This window comes from Schistocerca piceifrons, chromosome X, assembly GCF_021461385.2.
Source record: "Schistocerca piceifrons isolate TAMUIC-IGC-003096 chromosome X, iqSchPice1.1, whole genome shotgun sequence".
NCBI lineage: Eukaryota > Metazoa > Arthropoda > Insecta > Orthoptera > Acrididae > Schistocerca > Schistocerca piceifrons.
The window spans coordinates 571,497,736-571,521,800 of record NC_060149.1 but is presented as its reverse complement, the minus strand read 5'-3'; positions in this window follow the sequence as shown (position 1 = coordinate 571,521,800).

The following is a 24,065-nucleotide window of genomic DNA, read 5'->3' as shown; positions in this document are numbered from 1 at the left end:
ATTCCCCCCCCCCCCTCTCTCACTCTCTCTCTCTCTCTCTCTTTTTCCAAGGGGTGGACTACAGATGTTGACAGCTGCGAGATGCGTGGGAGCAGTTCACCATTCTTGGTGATGAGAAATACCAAACGGTGTTGGGAACAGAGTTTGCACAGGCGGAAATGTTCTAAATGCTTGAGAACGTGTCAAACTTAATGAGTTGGTACAAAATGTAAGTGGGAGAGAGTTGTGTGACGTGGAAAGCGAGGGTGAGGTTGTGCAGTTCTTGAATCTGGTGTGAGGGATAAAAGGTGGATGGAACGGAGACCCAAGCTACAATTCCGCAGTTGAGGCTGGGTCGAGTCCAGGTTTTGAATGTATGGCTGTTGTTCGCGAGGTTTAGTCCCCATGTTTGGCAGGTTACTGGTTTATGTCTATTGTAGGCTTTATGTTGTTATTTTTAAAAGGAATTACGGCTTACTTTTTTAAAGAATTCTAATGCTACTTATTTTAGTGTTTTAGTTACGCTGATCTTACCATGGTTAAATGCAATTAAACGTAATTTGACATGTAGGCTTAGATTTTGGGGTCACTCATTAGATCTGTGTCTAGCCGAGAGCCTGTATCTTACAGTGTAACGGGCATGGCTTGCCCACAGTCGTAAGCGGAGTGGGCGATATTAAATACCGCGACAGCGAGTGGAAAAATGCGAGACGGCGAGGCAAACCTTGAGAGGTCTGGCGGGAGAGCGCTCGAGTGTACCGACAGAGGTCGTTGGGAGAGCAATATCCCGGGCCGCGCCACAAATATCTTATTCCTGCGGCAGTAACTCTGCTACCGCGCCAGCGCCTCGGGCAATTAAACGCCGCCGCTCCAGCCTTTAGCAGTAATCATTAAAACGCAATTTTCAGATGCGTTCTACATTCCTAGGACGGTGCTCCATAGGTCCTTGCGCGATAATTAAAGCGAAGATAAAGTTCAGCATTTTCTCCTCAGTTTTTGAAAATATTTTTCACTGTACAAGGGAAGCGTTTGTGTATGGCTGCAATATGAGGGCAGGAAATCACGTACAAAGGCTAATAAATTCGTTATTATTTATAAAATAGTAAGTTCAAAGAATTTTTATCTTGTTTGCTAACGTCTTACCGTTTCATCTAATTGATAAAAGATTTTCTCGAGCGCCCAAAACACATTCTTCCGTAAATTATTGTACTGATAGAACGCATAATATTTAGCAACATCATATTTTGCGCTATTAATTCCCAACTTTTTTAGTTTCAGTCAGTGTTTGGAGAACTGTAGGCCTGTCAGCAGGCATTTGTGGAAAAGCTAAGTATACATGGGCCGTACCATACCTACTATCAAAATTATGTACACAGCAGAGGACCCCATGTTGAGTACTTTATGATAAGGAACTTCCAGTCAGAAGGTGATATCTAGCTTCTCATTGACGTGAATAACTTGCACATTATAGGTACTACGTACGATCAAAGCAGCTCTGTTGACGACCGCTGGTCCATCGAAACATCTCACTCTCAGTAACATACCTTTCTTGTCTGAGGTACAGTGACAATTGAAGTAGGGAACCTAACAATCAGACCTCTTCAGTTTCCGCTGAGATGTCACACATTCACGACTTACCGTAAGCCAATAGGGTAACATACACACATCAGAGACGTTTGTGTATTGTTTTTCAAGGCGGTGCCACTAACTTCCACACATCAATGTGAGTAATTTGCGAACCAGTACCTGCTGACTCAAGAGCTCTTACCGACTTATATATTAATTTCACTGCTCCAAAGTAGGTACTCGATTTAGTAGCCTCTGTCGTAAGACTAATTTTGACTCTAACTGTTTAAAATAACTTGAAACGATGCATCATTAAAAACGGAACTCGAATAACCATTGGAATATGACACAAAGTGAGAGTGCAACTTCAGATAAGATAATCACATAGACAGCTGCTGAGTGTTAGCATGATGAACAATTTAATATGCCACGGAACAAAAATTACCTAGTCGCAGGACGCCCTAAAATTACTCAAAATAAATAAAATGTCAGTATTGAAAAGAATATTACTAGCAGCGTAGATCGTCAGAGATTCTTTTTTTCCTCATAACGAAATGTCTTGAGGGAAATTGGTTCTCTTATTCTCATACATTGCCGTTTAAGATTGACAATTTGAGTACCAATCGTTTCCGCCTGCAAAGCGGAGATATCTAGTAGTACACTCAGGTACTTCTACCAAAGTAGTTCTTTGCAGCAGTCACTTGTAGCAACATTTGGCGCAGAGATGGCGCCACGTGATTGTAGGAGATTGTAAGATGTGTTTTTTTTTTTTTTTTTTGCAGTGTCCGTAGTGAGAAGATCATTGACGCTGAAAGTAAGTACATTTAAAGCTAATATAACGTAAATTTGAGTCAATATTACAGCTTTTGTGAGTGGTTCCGAAAGGAGACCATCGGGGCAGTACATAAGTTTGATAAAAAATGTATGAAAATTTAAGGTTAGCTATTTAGGACTCTGGTTCGTAACAGGCATTATGAGGTCTTGGAAGTTTCGAGATGTGAGACTGTGTCTAGGAAACATGCGAATTTGTTTTCAAATACATCACATGAAATGATGGGTAGCTGGAAACTCTATAATCTAGTTGTTTCCAAGTGAAACCATTTCCTTAAAACTGATGATTACCTACTTTTCGCCAATTTGTTCGTAGCTTACTATGACAACAAAGGTTAATTTTGTGAAAAATTTTGGAATTATATTCCAAAGTGAAACAATGCCCTACAAACAATTCAGCGTTTACTTTTCGCCAATTTTCCTTGTATTCTTTCCTTACTGTGATAATAAAGGTTAATTATCTGCAAAATTACAAAAGATCATATTCTTAGTACTCAAAGGGTTAGTCTGATATTACTACTTCTTTTTCTTTAGAGTTTGTTCAGGATTGGTGGAAAGATCCACTGAGTGGAGTCGCTGTCTCTATTTTTTTTGATGCTGGGCCACGTCTAGATGAAAACTGACAGCCTTCAGGTCATTCTGCAGAGTATCGGTCCATAGCTTTCTTGATCGTCCCTTAGGTCCTTTTGCCATTACTTCCACTGAGTAGGCTGCCTCTGTTATAGTATCGCCGTCTGCGCGCAGCACTTGTCCGAACATCACAGGCTGTTATGTAGCACTTTCTTCTGGATCTGTGCAACACCAAAACGCTTTTTGATGGTATCGTTCGAAACGAGATCCAATCTAGTGATGCCACCCGCCCATCACAGCATCTTCGCCACATGATCCCCAGTCGTCGTTCTGTGTCTTTTGTAGTTTGTCAACACTCGGTGCCGAAAAGAGCGGCGAGACGGATGAGATCAAGTAGATCTTTGATTTCAGATGATCTTTCTTCCGACGATCACAGATGATTCCTGTTGACGTTCGGCACTTCATCCAGGCTCCCTGGAATGTTGCGTTGACATCATCTTTAAGTTGGCCATCGCTATAAATTCTACACTACTGGCCATTAAAATTGCTACACCAAGAAGAAATGCAGATGATAAACGGGTATTCATTGGACAAATATATTATACTAGAACTGACATGTGATTACATTTTCACGCAATTTGGGTGCATAGATCCTGAGAAATCAGTACCCAGAACAACCACCTCTGGCCGTAATAACAGCCTTGATACGCCTGGGCATTGAGTCAAACAGAGCTTGGATGGCGGGTACAGGTACAGCTGCCCATGAAGCTTCAACGCGATACCACAGTTCATCAAGAGTAGTGACTGGCGTATTGTGACGAGCCAGTTGCTCGGCCACCATTGACCAGACGTTTTCAGTTGGTGAGAGATCTGGAGAATGTGCTGGCTAGGGCAGCAGTCGAACATTTTCTGTATCCAGCAAGGCCAGTACAGGACCTGAAACATGCGGTCGTGCATTATCATGCTGAAATGTAGGGTTTCGCAGGGATCGAATAAAGGATAGAGCCACGGGTCGTAACACATCTGAAATGTAACGTCCACTGTACAAAGTACCGTCAATGCGAACAAGAGGTGACCGAGACGTGTAACCAATGGAACCCCATACCATCCCGCCGGGTGATACGCCAGTATGGCGATGACGAATACACGCTTCCAATGTGCGTTCACCGCGATGTCGCCAAACACGGATGCGACCATCACGATGCTGTAAACAGAACCTGGATTCATCCGAAAAATGAGGTTTTGCCATTCGTTCACTCAGGTTCGACGTTGAGTACACCATCGCAGGCGCTCCTGTCTGTGATGCAACGTCTAGGGTAACAACAGCCATGGTCTCCTAGCTGATAGTCCATGCTGCTGCAAACGTCGTCGAAGTCTTCGTGCAGATGGTTGTTGTCTTGCAAACGTCCCCATCTGTTGACTCAGGGATCGAGACGTGGCTGCACGATCCGTTGCAGCCATGCGGATAAGATGCCTGTCATCTCGACTGCTAGTGATACGTGGCCATTGGGATCCAGCACGGCGTTCTGTATTACCCTCCTGAACCCACCGATCCCATATTCTGCTAACAGTCATTGAATCTCGACAAACGCGAGCAGAAATGCCGTGATACGATAAACCGCAATCGCGATAGGCTACAATCCGACCTTTATCAAAGTCGGAAACGTGATGGTACGCATTTCTCCTCCTTGCGCGAGGCATCACAACTAAATTTCATCAGGCAACGCCGGTAAACTGGTGTTTGTGTATGAGAAATCGGTTGGAAATTTTCCTCATGTCAGCACGTTGTAGGTGTCGCCACCGGCGCCATCTTGTGTGAATGCTCTGAAAAGCTATTCATTTGCATATCACAGCATCGTGTTCCTCTCGGTTAAATTTCGAGTCTGTAGCACGTCATCTTCGTGGTGTATCAATTTTAATGGCCAGTAGTGTAGAACCGAGATACTTAGATTTTGTTACTCGTGGTAGACCACCGTCAACGTTGATGGTCCCAACTTCTTGTGAAACACATGTTACGTACTAACTTTTTTTTTTGCTGAGCCGTAGGCTATGTCGCGCGACTCGGTCGTTCCACTCTTGCGTTTGGCACTGGACATACAGCAGTGTCCATGGCATTTGGCATGTGCAGGTCTGATGTGACAGTGTCCATCTTAAGAATACACAGCAGTAGTTCAAATGGTTCAAATGGCTCTGAGCACTCTGCGACTTAACTTCTGAGGTCATCAGTCGCCTAGAACTTAGAATTAATTAAACCTAACTATCCTAAGGACATCACACACATCTATGCCCGAGGCAGGATTCGAACCTGCGACCGTAGCGGTCACTCGGCTCCAGACTGTAGCGCCTAGAGCCGCACGGCCACTGCGGCCGGCACACAGCAGTAGTAATAAGGCAGAATCTTCACGTGAGATGTTTCACCACTCGTCTCTTTTTCTCCCTGAACTATTTTAGATAGGAGACCATGAAAGGGCAAACATATATAATGCGTAATTATCATGGAAGAATACTGAACTGAAAAAAAGTTAACATATAGGCTAAAAAAATTATAATTTTGCTTTCCAAAACTTAGTGGAGTATGGACAACTGTTTTAATCATATGAATAATGTGAGTTTACTCTGATTTCTCAGTTGTTCTCCACCCATGACGAAAAGAGAACCACCTATATTTCGGACTTTTTCTGGTTTTATTCAGATTCCTACGAGACTAAGGTTTTAATCGAAAAAGCCGTACTACCAAAAGCGTTGAGCATTAATGTTGATATTGACTGAGTACCAAAAGTTTGCTGTATGATTAAATTTCCCTGTGCAAAAATTGTGCCATAGAATGACAGTTTGTCACAATTTTCGAAAAACATTTGTTTCATCGCTATAAAACGTGCAGCATCTGAGAGCAGGCCAATATGACGCACACCTTTATAGGAAAACAGTCGTAGACTATAAAATTTTGTTTTAAAAACGTCAAAGCAAGTGACAAAAAATCTAGGTGGTACGTAAATATCGACGTTATTCAAATACAAGTAAAGCCTTTGGTTAACGACCAGAGTCAACTATCTACGATGGATTGCTGAAAAGTAAGGTCTCCGACTTTTATGTGTGAAAATTCTTAAAGCTTTCTAAATAAATCAAACTATAATAACATTCTGAAGCTTTATTTTCCATATTTACATATTTATTTCTCAACATAGTCACCCTTGCGACGAACACATTTCTCCCACCGAGAGACTAATTTGCTGATTCCGTGACTGTACAGTAGAACGTTTGTCTTTGTTGGCGGAACTACTATCTCACCTTCATCGCTACCGAAGTGAAGTCCTCGAAGGTGTCTTTTAAGATTTGGAAACAGACGACAGTAGGATGGGCCCAAGCCAGATGGATGGTGGTCGATGACAGTGTACCCAAGGCGTCGGATTGTTGCAGATGTGGCAGCGGTCGTGTGTGGGCTGGCATTGTCAAGCTGATGTAGAGGGTCCTCCACGTGTGGACGAAGTTTTCTGCGGCTAGAAATTCGATTACAGCACGCTGTTTCTCACGCAACAGCATAGTTACGTTACACGCCGCCATATTACACTCTACAATACGGAGCCTTCTTGCAACAGAGGACAGCTGCTTGCTTCAGAAAATCGGGACAGTTGAGCAATTAATATCCATGGCATGTAACACCTCAACTGATATTGAGAACATAATAAAAATTCTGAGACATTATTTTCCAGAACGTACTGGTACGTTCCATTCATCGAATTTGTTCAGTTATCATATTTTATTTTTGTTACTAGTACATAATCTATAAACTACACGTTATCGAGATGAGAGTATCGAAAACTATGGAATTAATGCAATAATATTAGTATATTATATATAGGGCAAACAATTTTTTTACAAGGATGTTAGTGAAAAGAATTATATTACGTTTATTATTGTTGTATTAGTAATAAAGAGAACTAGTGCAACTAATAATATATAGAATTACATATGATTATACGAAATTGGCTTAAACTAATATAACAGAATAAATTAACTAGGAGTAAAAGATTAATGTTTAGCAGTATACAACCCGCCTTTTTTTAAATTTTATAATATTACTTCTTTACACACTTGGAATTCTTTCATTTTTTCCGCATTCATATTCTCACTGGGAATTGTTCTTCCAAAATGTCGTTATCTATGTCACAATCATTAATGTAATAACAGGGATGTCATCTGGAAAATTAGTGCAGTGTTGGTCTTTGCATGGTTTGTAAACGGTGGGACACTTAATGCTGATTTTCTTCCAGGAACATCCCCCATGGCACCCCGTATCACAAGTCTAGTAAATAGTTTTCAATATTTCCGCTTCTTCTGTTTCTTCAGGATTGGTAACTGGTAGGCGGTGGAATTTTGAAGCCTTCCATACCAAATGCAGTGGATCTGGAGTGTTATTTTTCCAAGCTTGCAGGTGCCAGTACGTTCTTAGGGAATGCTGTTGAGCTGTTGCTTCTGTAGAAGGCAAAATGGTGATGCTGAATGATGTCTTTGATACATATTTTTCAAAAACTTGATTCGAAGGACATTTACTGGTTTTGTTTCATCTTTGTGGTGTAGGGCTGCTGTGAAGATCTGTCCAGCCTCTTCAAACTCATCAACAGTAGCACTGGGATTGCTGAATATCTCCGCTGTTTTCTGTAGGCTGTTTTTCGTCTAAATTGCCTTGACAAGTCGTAACGCAGCCACTGAAGGCATGTAGTAACAGAATGTTGTCTTTCGATGCTTGAGACAACTTGAAATTTAGAATAACGTTGCGGGACAATAGGTGTGAAGCAAACAGAATAACAAAAAGGTCAGCGTACTCCCGAACGACAAGGGCATACAGTGCTGAGCAACGGTGTCAGCAACAGCTACAATTACGGTATTAGCATCCGCAGGAACTTGATTAATATTGAAGTGTTCACTCTCAGGTTGTGTAAACGCGAAAGAAATGAGACGCTCTTTGTTTTGTACGTTCGACGGAAATAAACCTTTTGCCATGGTTAGTGAAGTTGTTTCATTAAACGTTATCTTTCGTGGCTCTGCGCAACCACTCAGCTGAATTCTTGTACCTGTCACTTGTCACGTCAAAAAAATGGTTCAAATGGCTCTGAGCACTATGGGACTTAACTTCTGAGGTCATCAGTCCCCTATAACTTAGAACTACTTAAACATAACTAACCTAAGGACATCACACACGTCCATGCCCGAGGCAGGATTCGAACCTGCGACCGTAGCGGTCGTACCGTTCCAGATTGTAGCGCCTAGAACCTTGTCAAGTCAGGGTATCCATCAAATACAGTCATGATCCTTTAGCAATAGCAAAACTTAATGTTATCTACATACTTTTCAAGTATTTAAAAAAATGTTCTTTTGCTTTCCGTCCCTCTCCATGCAACAGAAATACCCCATCCACAACGCGCTCTGCCTTTTGGAAATCAGTTGGGTCTTCAAAGGCATCAAAGACCATACAAAACACAGCTCTTAGTGTTTTTCGCATACCTGTTTAGGCAGAGAATGAGTGTACTAAAAAGGAAACGAACAACAGTAAAGATTGGAAGAAACCATTCCACTGAAATTAGAAAGTTGATGTTGCTCGTTAAACAAATGGTTTACATATGATTGAATAATGGGGATATTTAGTTACTAGCTACGTCGTCTTGTCACTTTCACTTACTTTTCGAAAACATAATTTGATACGCTACACCTTTTCTTCTACAAAATTTTGCGTTAATTTGGACAGTTTTCAGATACTGCAGGTTTTATAGAGACTAAAGAAGAGTCTTTCGAACAGTGTGAAAAACTACCGATTTCTGATGTAGCTTTTCTGTAGGAAAGTTTAACCCAATTTCAATGATTTAATACTCAGTCTATGCAGAATTTAATGTTCTACATTTTTAGTATGTTTGGATTATTCGCTTAAACGGTTGGTTTCGGAGGAATTTGAATAAAACCAGAAAAGTTTTGAAACTTTGGTGGTTGTCGTTTCATCACGGCTGAAGCTCCACTCGGAAATAGGATCAAACTCAGATTGTTAACATCAGTGCTCTACTTGTATGATTAAAAATGTTCCGAGTGTTCCAGTAAGTTTTAGAAGGCAATTGCATTTTTGGAGCAAATTTTAATGGCCGAATGGTACAAGCCATGCTAATGAAATATTCTTCTCTGCAAATCTTAAGGGCTACGTAGATAAAGTAACATAACATATTAACTATTACGTGGAGATGATTGAAACTGCATGGGACTGTTGCTGGATGTATCTCAGTCGTGCACAGAAAATTAGACGTCACATGGCGTGAGGTTAACATCACTATAGCGCCAAATGGGACTGGCACCGTAACACGAGGCAGTTGAATGAATCGGAAAAGACAGTGTGCTTCAATCACAATTATAGATGGCGTTGTTATTCATCATAAAATGGTATGGAGTCAATATTTGGACGGTTTCACACGGGGAAAATCGTCAGGAAACTGGAAGAAGGATGAAGTAAGACGACTGTAGCCCTGTAATCTGGTTTAACTCATAGCTTTGTTTCACGTTGTCGATCTCGGTCAACTACAGCAGTAGATGACCGCTTCGTTGTTGAACGGGCAAGAAGAGACCCAGATCAAAGAGAAAGTACAGTTGCAACCACATTTAACAGGAGTGCGAGACACGTAATGTCACGCTCTACGATAGCTCGGTAATTAAAATACGTTGTATTTCGTTGACACCCCCACATTGGCGGCATCGTTTGAGATCGTGCTAAGAGCATAAGGACTGCATATATGAGGAGTGTGTTCGCGTGTTCTTATCGGATGAGATCAGATCCAGTGGGAGTAGTAATTCTGAACGTACCCTCATACGGCCAGAGCAGGAAACAGGTAAGGCACTCAGAAACACTGCCGAACGTGATGGTTTTTGTGGTCCAAGTGTTATGGTGTGGGAAGTATAACGTTGTATAAGAGTACTGACCTTCAAATCTTTGAACGTGGTATACTCATTGGTCAACGTTATTGTAACACTGTAACTCTTCCTCATATACGTCTTTTAGGGTTGCATTCGGCCCTGACTTCATTTTTATGAATAACAGTTCGCAACTACGCCTAGCCGTGCTGGTGCTGGGGTTCTTCTAACGAGAGGATATTCGGAAAATGATCTGGCCTGCCCGTTCCCCGACTTGTAGCCCATTCAGCGCCTATTGGACGCCTTGGCGAAACGTATTCTAGCACGTCCAGATGCGCTAACGACCATCTAGCGAATGTCAAACGGTGAAACGCCTTACCACAAGAACTCTTACCAACTTTGTGGCTATCATAGGTGCATGTCGCACAGCATGCATTTCAGTTTGTGATGTTCACACAAGCTATTTAGATCCATGTCCCGGCTTTTGTGATACCCAGGAGACCATCATAAACCGAAGTGGATTCGGTGTAGTTATTGTCTTTGAATAAAAGTGCCATTTCTGGTTTTCTCATCGCGTATTTCCATCTGTTACCTATACTATAGCTCTACTTTCAACGTACGGTCCAAGTTCCGTCGACCTATGCTCCTTGGGAGTGAAACATCATTCGAAAGTTACTTTCGTTCTAAAGTAATTTAAGCCTCTTGCTAGTGCTCCACTTATTTAAAATTAACATTCTCCAGCACCACGAAATACATTCTTGCTTTCAATAAGCAATCGTTTCGCGAAAATGAAATTTAGGAGAACACGACAATAGTTACTCACCAAATTCATTGGGACTGCCTTTATCCTCCCTCAATGTGTTCAGATATTTTTCTGGCACACACAAGTCCTTGGTTCTTTTCACCGTTTCATCGGCGTTGTGAGAGATGTTTGCTCGTTACTGAGTCCAAGTCGCGTACCACTTCCGGTGCTCCAAGATCATGAAATACGTCCAGTGGCATTTGTATATGGTCCTTATATCGTCTCACTAACTTAGGTGAATAAAAACATCTCAGGTTCTAGTCAGACATTTCTCAAACAATATTGCTATTAGAATGTATTCGGAGTATGTAGTACATTACACAATCTATGATTTAGATCCCTTAACCTCACAGATAGAACGTACTTCCCACCAGAGAAACTAATAAACAAAGCACGAGAAGAAAAGGGTGTAAACCTATCAAACCTCCTACAACCACTAACACAAAAAAATTAAAATAAATAAAAAGTAAAATATAATGCTTTCTTTCAATATTCCACTAATTTAGAAAATATAGGGGATCCATTAACGATTACAACACTGTAGTTGTGTTGTGGTCTTCAGTCCAGAGACTGGTTTGATGCAGCTCTCTATGCTACTCGATCCTGTGCAAACTTCTTCATCTCACAGTATCTACTGCAACCTACATCCTTCTGAATCTGCTCAGTGTATTCATCTCTTGGTGTCCCTCTACGATTTTTACCCACCACATTGCGCTGTAGTAGTAAATTGGTGCTCCCTTGATGCCTCAGAAAATGTGCTACCAACCGATCCCTTCTTCTAGTCAAGTTGTGCCACAAATTACTCTTCTCCACAATTATATTCAGTACCTCCTCATCAGTTACATGATCTACCCATCTAATCTTTTCCAAGCGAGCTAGCCGAGAGGTCTTGGCGTCCTGTCACGGTTCGCGCGGCTCCCACCGTCGGAGGTTCGAGTCCTCTCTCGGGCATGGGTGTGTGTGCTGTCCTTGGCGTAAGTTAGTTTACGTTAAATTAAGTAGTGTGTAAGCTTAGAGACCGATGACTTCAGCAGTTTGGTCCCACAAGATCTTACCACAAATTTACAAAAAAAATCTAATCTTCAGCATTCTTCCGTACCATCACATTTCGAAAGCCTCTATTCTCTTCTTGTCTAAACTGCTTATCGTCCATGTTTCAGATCCATACATGGCTACACTCTCTACAAATACTTTCAGAAACGACTTCCTAACCCTTAAATCTATACTCAACGTTGACAAATTTCTCTTCTTCAGAAACGCTTTCTTTGCCATTGACAGTCTACATTCTGTATATCCTTACTACTTCGACCATGGTTCAAGGGAGGAGGCACAACACTGAGTCAGCTAGGCAAACACAAACTCATACTTAATGTACTAGTTAGATTTTGTTTTACATTTGTAATTAGAAAGACACAAAAACATACACTTCGGTCTTGCTTTCCAGTGCTTTCTGCTGTGGTAAAATTCTCCAACTCAAACCCTAACTAAGACACAGCTTGTGAATGACTTGTCACCTGACATAAAATTATAGCTTCGAACTTTATGCTACTGCTGCAATGGAATTTAACGCATATTTTTTCACTCCAAACGACCACACGTCATCTCAATGATATCAAATGTAATTAAATTAAATGCTCTACGAGATCTCACATTACCCCAGCACATCAATACATGGTTTATCCTAGATTATTGATACATTTATTGGAATTTGTGGTAGGTTGCTATGGGACCAAACTGCTGAGGTCATCGATCCCTAGGCTTAGACAGAACTTAATCTAACTTAAACTAGCTTACGCTAAGGACTACACACACACACACACTCATGCCCGAGGGCGGACTTGAACCTCCGACGGGGGGAGCCGCGCGAACCATGGCAAGGCGCCTAAGACTGCTACCCCGCCCGGCTTGTTGCATTTGTATTATCATACAGGGACGAAGTGTATGTGATGAAAGATTAGTACTGGAATTCGTCATTTTCCCAAAGCATTTTAATTTTGCAAGAATTTTAAACACTTTTCCCTCTGAAGGAGTCCCCTAATACCACGTGCTCTGTTCAGTCAATTTTGTACCAAGCAAATCACATCTCATATAATGCATGATCATTTACCACATTAACTCCTCTCTCTTCTGAGTCATTTACTGTTAACCATTCACTTCTTTTATGTTGTATACATCCATTTCCACACTGAGATACGCTTCATTCCTCCATTTATCTACTGTGTCAGAGTATTCCGAACAAATTATAGCTCTCAGTTAACATATCACTCTTCAACTTACATCACAAGATGTCTTAGATTTACTCTCTGAGTCTTCCTTGAAGTCCTCCTCATTACATCACGCACAAACAGCCATCCTGCTCATACTTGCTAGACAACAAAGTTCATTTATAAATTATAAACAAACATCTTAGATGTATACACCCAAAGATAAACACAGGGCACACCACGAAGGAACTATCCGAATGGGACGGAAATCGGTAGATGTGATGTACATGTGCAGACAAACAAATGCTTGCAATTTTAGAAAAAACTGGATTATTTATTGAAGAGAAAGACCTTCACAATCTGGGCGCGTTGGTACACCTCTAGCCACTTCAGCAAGATAATGTCGCTCACACATGGTGAGAGTTTCTACTGCCTGTCTTCGTGGTTTCCAAACCCTTCTTTTGCAGCTAGATCACCAGATCTCTACCCAACTTGGTTCGTTTTGAGTATTATGGGCAGGGCCCTCCAACCCTCTTGGCAGTTTGACAACGTAACGCGCCAGTTTTACAAAGTTCGGTACAATATCGCTCAGGAGGACATCTCACACCTGTATAAATCGGTGTCAACCGTGTATCTGCTTCCATAACGGCCAAAGGTGGACCAACCTGTTACCGACTTGTTCAATTTGTGAAACTGCTTCTCTTGGATAAATCATCCTATTTCTCTAAAGTTGTAATGTTTTGTTCGTCTCCACATGAACATCACATCTACCGATTTGCATCCCATTCTAGTATATCCTTAGTCGCACTTCGTCTCTTTTTTTTCTTGCCTTAGGCTGTTACTCCTTTGTGACACCTTAAAGACAAAAACGCCAAGGTCTCTCAGCTGGCCGGCCGGGGTGGCCGAGAGGTTCTAGGCGCTACAGTCTGGAACCGCACGACCGCTACGGTCGCAGGTTCGAATCCTGCCTCGGGCATGGTTGTGTTTGATGTCCTTAGGTTAGTTAGGTTTAAGTAGTTCTAAGTTCTAGGGGACTGATGACCTCAGATGTTAAGTCCCATGGTGCTCAGAGCCATTTGAACCATTTCTCTCAGCTGTCATTTGAATCACTCAGTTCTCCTGTCGCATCAACCGAATGTTCCAAATTATGGTTGTTACTTCTAATAATATTCTGCATCACATACTTCTTCCCATTATGTATGGCTTCAGATTAGTGACGTTTCTCGAACCAAATCCTCCTTTGATTTCGTGTATGATGACAAATACTCATTTTTCATAGTGCTTCTGTGTGAATTCACATGGCTAATTATACACATTTCAAAATTTCTTTAATTTGTGGTCTACTTCTTGCAACCACTGGTAGGTCTAAATCCAAAACTGCGCCAAATACAACTGGTTTGAACATATTGTAATGCTATTTCTATCACCTGACTTTTTCCTCATTCGATCCTTTGTAGTCCTTATCTTAACCAGTTAGTTCTAGATTAGGAATGCATTCAGCCTCTTAATTTGTCGGATTACCAAGTTTCACTACTGGGCCTGCACTCACATGAAACAATACTTGCGGCCTCTTGTTGTACATTATTTATAATTAACTCAAATGTGAGTACACTGATGGCCTACATATGGTTTTTCATGGCAGAAGTCCTCATGTTGCATTGGTGGGAAGTAATCTGAAAGTATAATGTTCTTGCTATCATTCTTCTCCACGCACTATCTGAACCACTTAGACACAAATAAGAGTCTGTTGTAGGATAGTAAGAACTCTAGTTTATCAGAATGGGGTACGTATTCCTCTTCCAATATAACAACAAGCCTCGTTGCAATGGCTCTCCAAATCAGATGGGTTTTAAGAAAATTTGAAAATATGTCTCAGATCTGGCAAAAGGAAAAAAAACTACAGCTATTAGGTCTTCAGGTCTAGAAGTCAGTACACTCTGTTTCAAATCTTGGATTGGCTTGGTAATAGCATTCACTTTCTGCGCTTACCACACACTTTTTCTCGTACTGTCTGCTGATTTCCCAGTCTGTCCAACAGATTCAGGATGCCACACTGTTTCAGGTGTTCTGCCACGATTACTGTGTCCATGAAAGATTCGTCATCAGTATATTCAGATTTACTAATTACCATTCTTCAGAAAACCGAACTCCTTACATATCCTCATTGGATAACAATTTAACCCAAATGATAGTCTGACATATGGTCTTCTGCTTTGCATAATTACTGTCATCTTGAAACCCCTGCTGGTACATCACCTTCATGCTACTTTCACAAAATTCTCTCATCCACCTGTCTACAAATTCCAATCCTTCATCGCCAGTGGAACCATCTTTTTTTTCAATTAAGCCTACTTCTTCCACTACCTCATTATTCCTGTTCCTCAATAACCTTGACTTCTCTTCCCCTTTTACAGCTAGAAGAGCATGCTTGATCTCCATTCTTCTCTAGGTCAGATTCGTACGCCCCATGTGGTCCTACCAGTGCCCATTATCTTGTGACTCACTCCCAAATTCTGTTCCTGTCTAAGCCCCCATAATCCCTGTTTTCCGGGACTGTTCTCTAACGATGAGGTTGCACCTGAGTTCTGTCTAGGGTTCAAGATTCTCGTCCATATTTTATGTTCAATCCCCGTCTGTATTGTACTGCAGATGTTTGACATTATCTGCCTCTCATTTCTATTATTAATCCCCATTTCGTTTACTCTATATTGCCCCCTTTTTACTCGTGTATTATATCTGCCAGAGTATCTTGGCTCTTTGCAGGGATAAAGTCCCTAACTGCTTAGTTAACTCTTCAGTCGCGTTATGACAGTCATCAGTGATACCGATGCTTGGATAATATGTTTGGATAATTTGTCTTCCAACTAATCTATTATTTCTATTTATCTGACAAAATCCTTCTCAAACAAATACGTTGCCCTCACACACAACTCGCCCCACTGTTAGAGCTAAAAATCTGTCAGCAGTATTGACGCACTGAGGACGCAAAAAAAAAGCAAAACGGACTGCTGAAACTTATCGATTCCAATGATACTACCAAACACACGCATCTTATCATAACGCTGCAGGGAAAAACCCGTACTGGGGGCAGTCCGTTTGATGTTTCACACGCTTTACGATTTAGAAATATGTTTGTTATAAATCGTAGCATTTTAGGGAGTATTTTGTATTTGAATGTATCCGTAACTGTACCCTAGATTTCCTATAACGGAGTTCTGTAATTTGCCAGTGTAGCTTGTTGTTACTGAAAAACTGAGATGTAAATCAATTGCATCATACAGATGTGCCTTAGCTCATTCCCATTGTTTCTCAAAATGTCTACAAATTTGCTTACGCCTCACAATTTTTCGTTTTATACCACTTAGGTTTCATTTTACAATCTCATTTTGAGTATAATCGTTGGAATGTTATTCATGTCTTCTAGTGAAATATGGAATAAACCATCTACAACCACCAAAGGAATTTTGTAGCAATCTGAAATAAACGAGGAAAAAACAATGGAGTTAAATGATTCTGTCATTACTTCTTGATGTATTATGAAGAATAACATAATATTATTCATGGTTGCCATTTTTTTTATTTCATAGCATACCAGAAGACACGAATTACATCTCTGAAGCAATCACACTAAAACCTCGACTTGAGACAAGAAAACTAAGTAATATGAATGGAACTTTGTGAAAGATAGCCATAAAAGTGTTGTCTTGTGTAATTGTTTCAATATTTTTCCAAGAACCCTTGGTAAAATCATTTTTAAGTTTCAACCGTCGTATGTTTTCGAGAGATCATCGTAATCATGACTCATAAAGACGGAGTTTTAAACAAATTGTGACAGCGAAGTTGGTTTGCAATCTTAGCATCCACGGAATATCTTAAAACAAGAAACCATATGTGTGTTATCGTAAATGAGTAACATTAGATTTAAGGCTTGTTAGTTCTTAGTTGTTTATAAACGGGAACATGGAGAACGACTCCTTCTAAGAAACAATAGACTGCCGCAGGCTCTACTTTAACTCACGAGCACGTGGGTGCATCGTGGCGACCAGAAATTTCGATCATGTTAATTCGATGATTATGCGCGGACACGCAGAGTAAACAACTCCGGCGATCGACTTCGGATTCGCTCCGCATGACCACGGCCGTGTAGCTCATGGCCGCACAAATTCCCGGCCCATTGAGACTGCTTTCGCAGTAGCTCAGCCTACTAAACACACACTACCTCCATGTCGGCATTTCCTGTCTAATTGCAAAAGCGTAAATTCAAAATTTTTGACCTGTTACGACCCCATTAGTTTCACCACTTAAAAGTGGTTCAAATGGTTCTGAGCACTATGGGACTTAACATCTGTGGTCGTCAGTCCCCTAGACTTAGAACTACTTAAACCTAAGGACATCACACACATCCATGTCCGAGGCAGGATTCGAACCTGCGACCGTAGTGGTCGCGCAGTTCCGGACTGAAGCGCCTAGAACCGCTCGGCCACCGTGGCCGGCTCACCACTTAATCACGTGACTGTGCAACATAGTATTTTCTCGCAAGTAAGAAAGAAATGTGGCATCCCTGGGTTGGAGTTGCGCCTTGGACTTACGGTATTTAAATGCGCCACTGCTGTTGGTAGTCTCCGCAGTTGTAACAGAATCAAGCACAAGCGAAAATTTCCTCTGTAGGACACAACATCGGTTCCGCGAAAACACTGTGCCAGTTCGCAATGTTTGTCCGTAATATCCAGGCGGTCTAGATACCGCCATCGCGGTTGATACTGTGTTCCTTCAATTTCGAAATGCATTCAACAGAGATCCGCCCTGTCGTCTACGAGACTAAATATGAGCTTACGAAATATCGAACTAACTTTGTCACAAAACTGAAGGACTTCTTAGCACAAAGAGTTCAACGCGCCACATTTAACAGACCCCGGGAATTGTAAGAATATCTTCGATAGCACTATACGGCCGTTACTATTCATGATGTGTGTAAGTAATTCAGTGGATCTTGTCGGAAGTTCCGTGAGGCTGTTCACAGATGAAGCTGATGTAAATTCAGAAATTCGTAGTGAAGTGTAGGAAGACCTACAGATGCTAGGACAGCTAGTTGGCCTTCAAGAAAAACAAATGTTACATACTACAAGTAATAAGAGTACATTAATATAAGACTCTTTATGGGTGAGATTAACAGTAGAGACAGAGTAATTCCAAAGAAGAGCGGGGCATTTCAGCCCAGGTTCGTTTAGTAATCACACAGGTGTCTCTAGGATTTGCTCTTCCAATGATGCAGAAGTCTATGTACGAATGACTGGTCGATCAATCAACACCAGGATTGCCGAACATAATCGGCACTGCAACTTAGTTTAGGAGGAGAAATCGGCCGTGTTGGAGCAAGCGATGTGTGAAACCGACACGGGAGTTCTTTCTGTGGAGAAGAGCTACCAGATCTGCCTATTCATGAAAGCTATAGAGACCCACAAACATGACAAAAACCTTAACAAGGAAGAGAAAAGCGTCAGGTGAACTGACGCTCGATTTCCGTGCTGCAGCAAACGACCGTTGCAGGTAGCAACGGTAATAACCACGGCAACATCGTTGGACGTTAGCGCGCCAGGTGCACAAAATCTGCGGCAACGATCTCCACTCCAGTCGATCACCAGCAATGGTGAAGCTTTGACAATGCCAGACACTCGTGCTAGTGAAACTCCAGGAACATCGTTAAGCCGGCCGTGGTGGTCTAGCGGTTCTAGGCGCGCAGTCCGGAACCGGGCGGCTGCTACGGTCGCAGGTTCGAATCCTGCCTCGGGCATGGATGTGTGTGATGTCCTTAGGGTAGTTAGGTTTAAGTAGTTCTAAGTTCTAGGGGACTGATGACCACAGATGTTAAGTCCCATAGTGCTCAGAGCCATTTGAACCATTTGAACATCGTTAAGCAAACGGCTGCCGTAGAATTAGAGGCAAATGAAAACAGACGCTTTGTGGTCTTTGATATCCTAGATACTTACAGTGTGACGGAGATAACGTCCTAGCTGATGATATACTTGTTCTTTTGGGGAAGGCCACGGGGATCTTTCTGCCCGTAGGTGTTTTTCAGCATCACGCAGACAGTTCATAGAAACGCGTGCTATGTGAGGACGAGCATTGTCCTGTTGAAAAATGGCACCACCATGTTGTCGCGTAAGAGCTAAATCATGAGGATGCAAGATGTGCGCCCCCTACCGCTGTGCAGTCCGAGTTTCCTCAGTCTCTACCAGCCATGAGCAATTGCTCCCAACACCTATACGCCAGCAGCAGCACCGCTGTGTCTCTCCAAAGCATTCAAAGGACTGAACGTCTCCCTAGTTTGCCACTATGTTCGCTGACGAGTATCATTCGGGCTGTGGCCGAAAGTCGAGTAATGAGTGAACGCAATGTGGTGCCATTCACCATCAGTTCATGGTTACCAGCCACGACATCAATCCGAACGCAAAAGTTTGCCTCTGGTGATAACACTAGCCTATGGATAGGATGGTAATTCCCTAGTCCAGCTGCTGCTAGTCTCTGAGCAATAATGCCGGATGACCCAGAATGTTGCACGGTGTCCATTATTTGTTCTCGTACTTGCGTAACAGGCTCTGGTAATAGTTGGTAAACAACACGGCAATCCTTCCTTGTGGTCAAACGTGGTCAGCCAGAAACTTGACAACAAGAATGCCTATTCTCACGTTCCCATGCAATGTAATATCAGGCCACGGTCACATCTGATTGCCCCACAAATCTGGATATTGCTGGATTTGACCAGCCAGCCAAAATGAGACCCACAATAAGGCACCTGCCGAACACTGACTGGTGCTGATAACGCTGACTCATAAGATTATGTGGCATTTCTGTGTCCTTCACAGTGATCACTCAATATACTCTATGTACCCTAACAGACTTGGTATCGATATTAAACACGAACAACACCAACGAATCCTGCTGAACGTATTACCTGTCACAGTGTCTTTCAACTCTATTCGTTTGCATACCCGCCAACTATGTGGACGCGTACGAAATTACATTTACGTCCGACGAAGTCTTCTTCGTCCCGCTGTAGCCCTTAGTGGTTCACAAACCCACAACAGGCCACAGCAGTGGACCCACTCCACCGCCGCTCCACACTCAACACAGGAGTATTGTGCGGTTCGGCCCCAGTGGACGCCCCCGGGAACGTCTTATACCAGAAAAGTGTATCCCCAATGTTTGCGTGGTAGAATAATTACGTTGTACGCGTATGCAGAAACTGTTCGTGGAGCAATTGCCGACAGAGTGTAACTGAGGCGGTAGGTATAAGGGGAACCAGCCCACATTCGCCGAGGAAGATGGAAAATCGCCTTAAGAACCATCCACAGGCTGGCCGGCACACTGCACACCGGACCTCGACACTACTCCACCGGGCGGATTCGGGAAGCAGGTTGTTAGACCGCACGGCTAGCCGGGCACGCTGCGCTGTCTTTCTCTCTCAATTTGGTTTTTTTAAACTGCTCGCAGAATTTTGTAGGAAAATATTAGCTAGTGAACCAGCATTAACCAGCATATATATATATATATATATATATATATATATATATATATATATATATATATATATATATGCTGGTTCACTAGCTATATATATATATATATATATATATATATACACTCCTGGAAATTGAAATAAGAACACCGTGAATTCATTGTCCCAGGAAGGGGAAACTTTATTGACACATTCCTGGGGTCAGATACATCACATGATCACACTGACAGAACCACAGGCACATAGACACAGGCAACAGAGCATGCACAATGTCGGCACTAGTACAGTGTATATCCACCTTTCGCAGCAATGCAGGCTGCTATTCTCCCATGGAGACTATCGTAGACATGCTGGATGTAGTCCTGTGGAACGGCTTGCCATCCCATTTCCACCTGGCGCCTCAGTTGGACCAGCGTCCGTGCTGGACGTGCAGACTGCGTGAGACGACACTTCATCCAGTCCCAAACATGCTCAATGGGGGACAGATCCGGAGATCTTGCTGGCCAGGGTAGTTGACTTACACCTTCTAGAGCACGTTGGGTGGCACGGGATACATGCGGACGTGCATTGTCCTGTTGGAACAGCAAGTTCCCTTGCCGGTCTAGGAATGGTAGAACGATGGGTTCGATGACGGTTTGGATGTACCGTGCACTATTCAGTGTCCCCTCGACGATCACCAGTGGTGTACGGCCAGTGTAGGAGATCGCTCCCCACACCATGATGCCGGGTGTTGGCCCTGTGTGCCTCGGTCGTATGCAGTCCTGATTGTGGCGCTCACCTGCACGGCGCCAAACACGCATACGACCATCATTGGCACCAAGGCAGAAGCGACTCTCATCGCTGAAGACGACACGTCTCCATTCGTCCCTCCATTCACGCCTGTCGCGACACCACTGGAGGCGGGCTGCACGATGTTGGGGCGTGAGCGGAAGACGGCCTAACAGTGTGCGGGTCCGTAGCCCAGCTTCATGGAGACGGTTGCGAATGGTCCTCGCCGATACCCCAGGAGCAACAGTGTCCCTAATATGCTGGGAAGTGGCGGTGCGGTCCCCTACGGCACTGCGTAGGATCCTACGGTCTTGGCGTGCATCCGTGCGTCGCTGCGGTCCGGTCCCAGGTCGACGGGCACGTGCACCTTCCGCCGACCACTGGCGACAACATCGATGTACTGTGGAGACCTCACGCCCCACGTGTTGAGCAATTCTGCGGTACGTCCACCCGGCCTCCCGCATGCCCACTATACGCCCTCGCTCAAAGTCCGTCAACTGCACATACGGTTCACGTCCACGCTGTCGCGGCATGCTACCAGTGTTAAAGACTGCGATGGAGCTCCGTATGCCACGGCAAACTGGCTGACACTGACGGCGGCAGTGCACAAATGCTGCGCAGCTAGCGCCATTCGACGGCCAACACCGCGGCTCCTGGTGTGTCCGCTGTGCCGTGCGTGTGATCATTGCTTGTACAGCCCTCTCGCAGTGTCCGGAGCAAGTATGGTGGGTCTGACACACCGGTGTCAATGTGTTCTTTTTTCCATTTCCAGGAGTGTATAACATGCTGGAAAGCAGTTTTAGCAAATTAAAGACGCAAAACACCACTCCAGACAGAATGGAGGTGAAAGCAGATTATTGATATTATGGATGAAATTGCTTCACCCAACAGAAGGAAATGCTACACAAAATTATAGTAACAACACAGTTCAATGGTAGTGACTTTTCTCAACTCTTTTTTTAGAGCCGTTGCTCTTTTATTTATAACTAGCTGGATACTTAGTGTTGACCAGGTATATATTTGTTCCATTTTTCTATTAATCCATCTCCTTAATCCCCCACTATCCAACTCCTCCACTTTCCTTTCTCTGTTCATCTCCCCTTCTTCCTTCCCTCTATCTCCTAATCTTCCCTTTCTCTGTCAATTTCATCCTCACCCTCTGTCTGACCATCTCCTCCTCCCAACTTCACTCTGTCCATCTCTTCCTCTGTGACCCTTTCTCTGACCATGTCCTCCTCTTCCCTACCTCTCCATTTTCCCTCCCCCTCTTTCTGTCCATCTACTCATCCTTCCTATCTGTTTCATTCTCCTCCTGCTCCTTTTGTGTCCATCTCCACCTACCCCCTTCTCTCTCTGCGTAACCACTCCCACCGCAATAGGAGATTGTTGCTTCTTACCCACAGATCCACGAGTGTAGGCGGAGCTTTTTACCTGTGGTTTTGCCATTGTACACACATGTTATATATATTTTACATATATTTAACGCATTTCCCACATAGTTCACACGCGACTTGGGCGCTGCAGTTCCTTTTTCACACAGCTGAATGTTTATGAAATCATATCTCCTCAATTACGTGTAGTATAATAACATAATTTTGCAGGTGCAAAAAGTGGTATGTGTGTAATTTGTCTGTGAAATGTGTTGCGTATTGAGTTAGCAGGAAAAAAGTAATACATTAGGAGGTTTTACCTGATGCGGCAGACTTAGTGCTTGATCAGCACTCTCATTGTCAAACTGAATGAATGTAGTTTGGCTAACTGCACACAGTGAGCAACGAACTTTTTCACCCGATCCCCACGCTGCTGAGAGGTTGGTTCCTGTTACGCCCATAGTGGTTCTTTCTAGACAGTAAGTTATATGTGTACCACGTTTGGTAGAGGTCAACCCAGTGGTCTAGGAGGAGATGAGGAACATTGGTACATACATCCAGTATTATAATATGTATGAATAGGTTAGTAAGCTATGCACCAGTAGTAATTTACTAGGAGTAAACCAAATCTGTTCTTTATCATACATCATGCCAGAGTCAATTTACAGTAGCTCCTATCAACAATAAGTCTACGATTTCCATTCCTTTCAATTTTGTAGAAACGGTATGTGGGTACCCAGCACTACCTGCGTATATAGTTGTAAGTTGTAAGAGTTAAACTTTCTTCTTTGATCATTTTGTGGGTGTTGTCAGCGATAGAAATTTCTTCAAGGTTTTAAATTATGTGTATAGGCTGTAGCAAGTCACGAAGTTTAAGGATTAAAGGGACCAAACTGCAGAGGTCATCGGTCCAAGTCACGAATTGTTCTCATTCTCAGATACTGGATAATTAAGATGTGGCTATTCACTCGTCTTTGGCTGCATTTCTTTTTCACTTGCATTGATAGATAAGTATTTCTTAACTCCCCCTTCCTCCCTTAGCGGTTCCTTCCAGACAGTATCACTGTCTCTACAGTGGTTCTTTTCAGACAGTAAGTGATATGTGAGCAAAGTCTGTTTGAAATCGGTCCAGTGCTTTAGGTGTGGAACACACATACATACAGGTACATCCAATCCTATAACATGTATGAATTATGTAATTTGCATTTTATTTACTACAATGATATATTTAATTTATTAAGTGCCGTATATTTCAGAAATATAGTTTGTTCAGTAATATTTGTAAATATCATTTCGTATCTCCAAAATTTCTAGGTGATTTTGTCGTGGGCCGAGCGGTTCTAGGCGCTACAGTCTGGAACCGCGCGACCGCTACGGTCGCAGGTTCGAATCCTGCCTCGGGCATTGATGTGTGTGATGTCCTTAGGTTAGTTAGGTTTAAGTAGTTCTAAGTTCTAGGGGACTAATGACCCCAGAAGTTAAGTCCCATAGTGCTCAGAGCCATTTGAACCATTTGTCGTGGGAGGGGGAGGGGGGGGGGGGCGCACAGCTTTAGCGCTGCTTTGCCAGGGCCC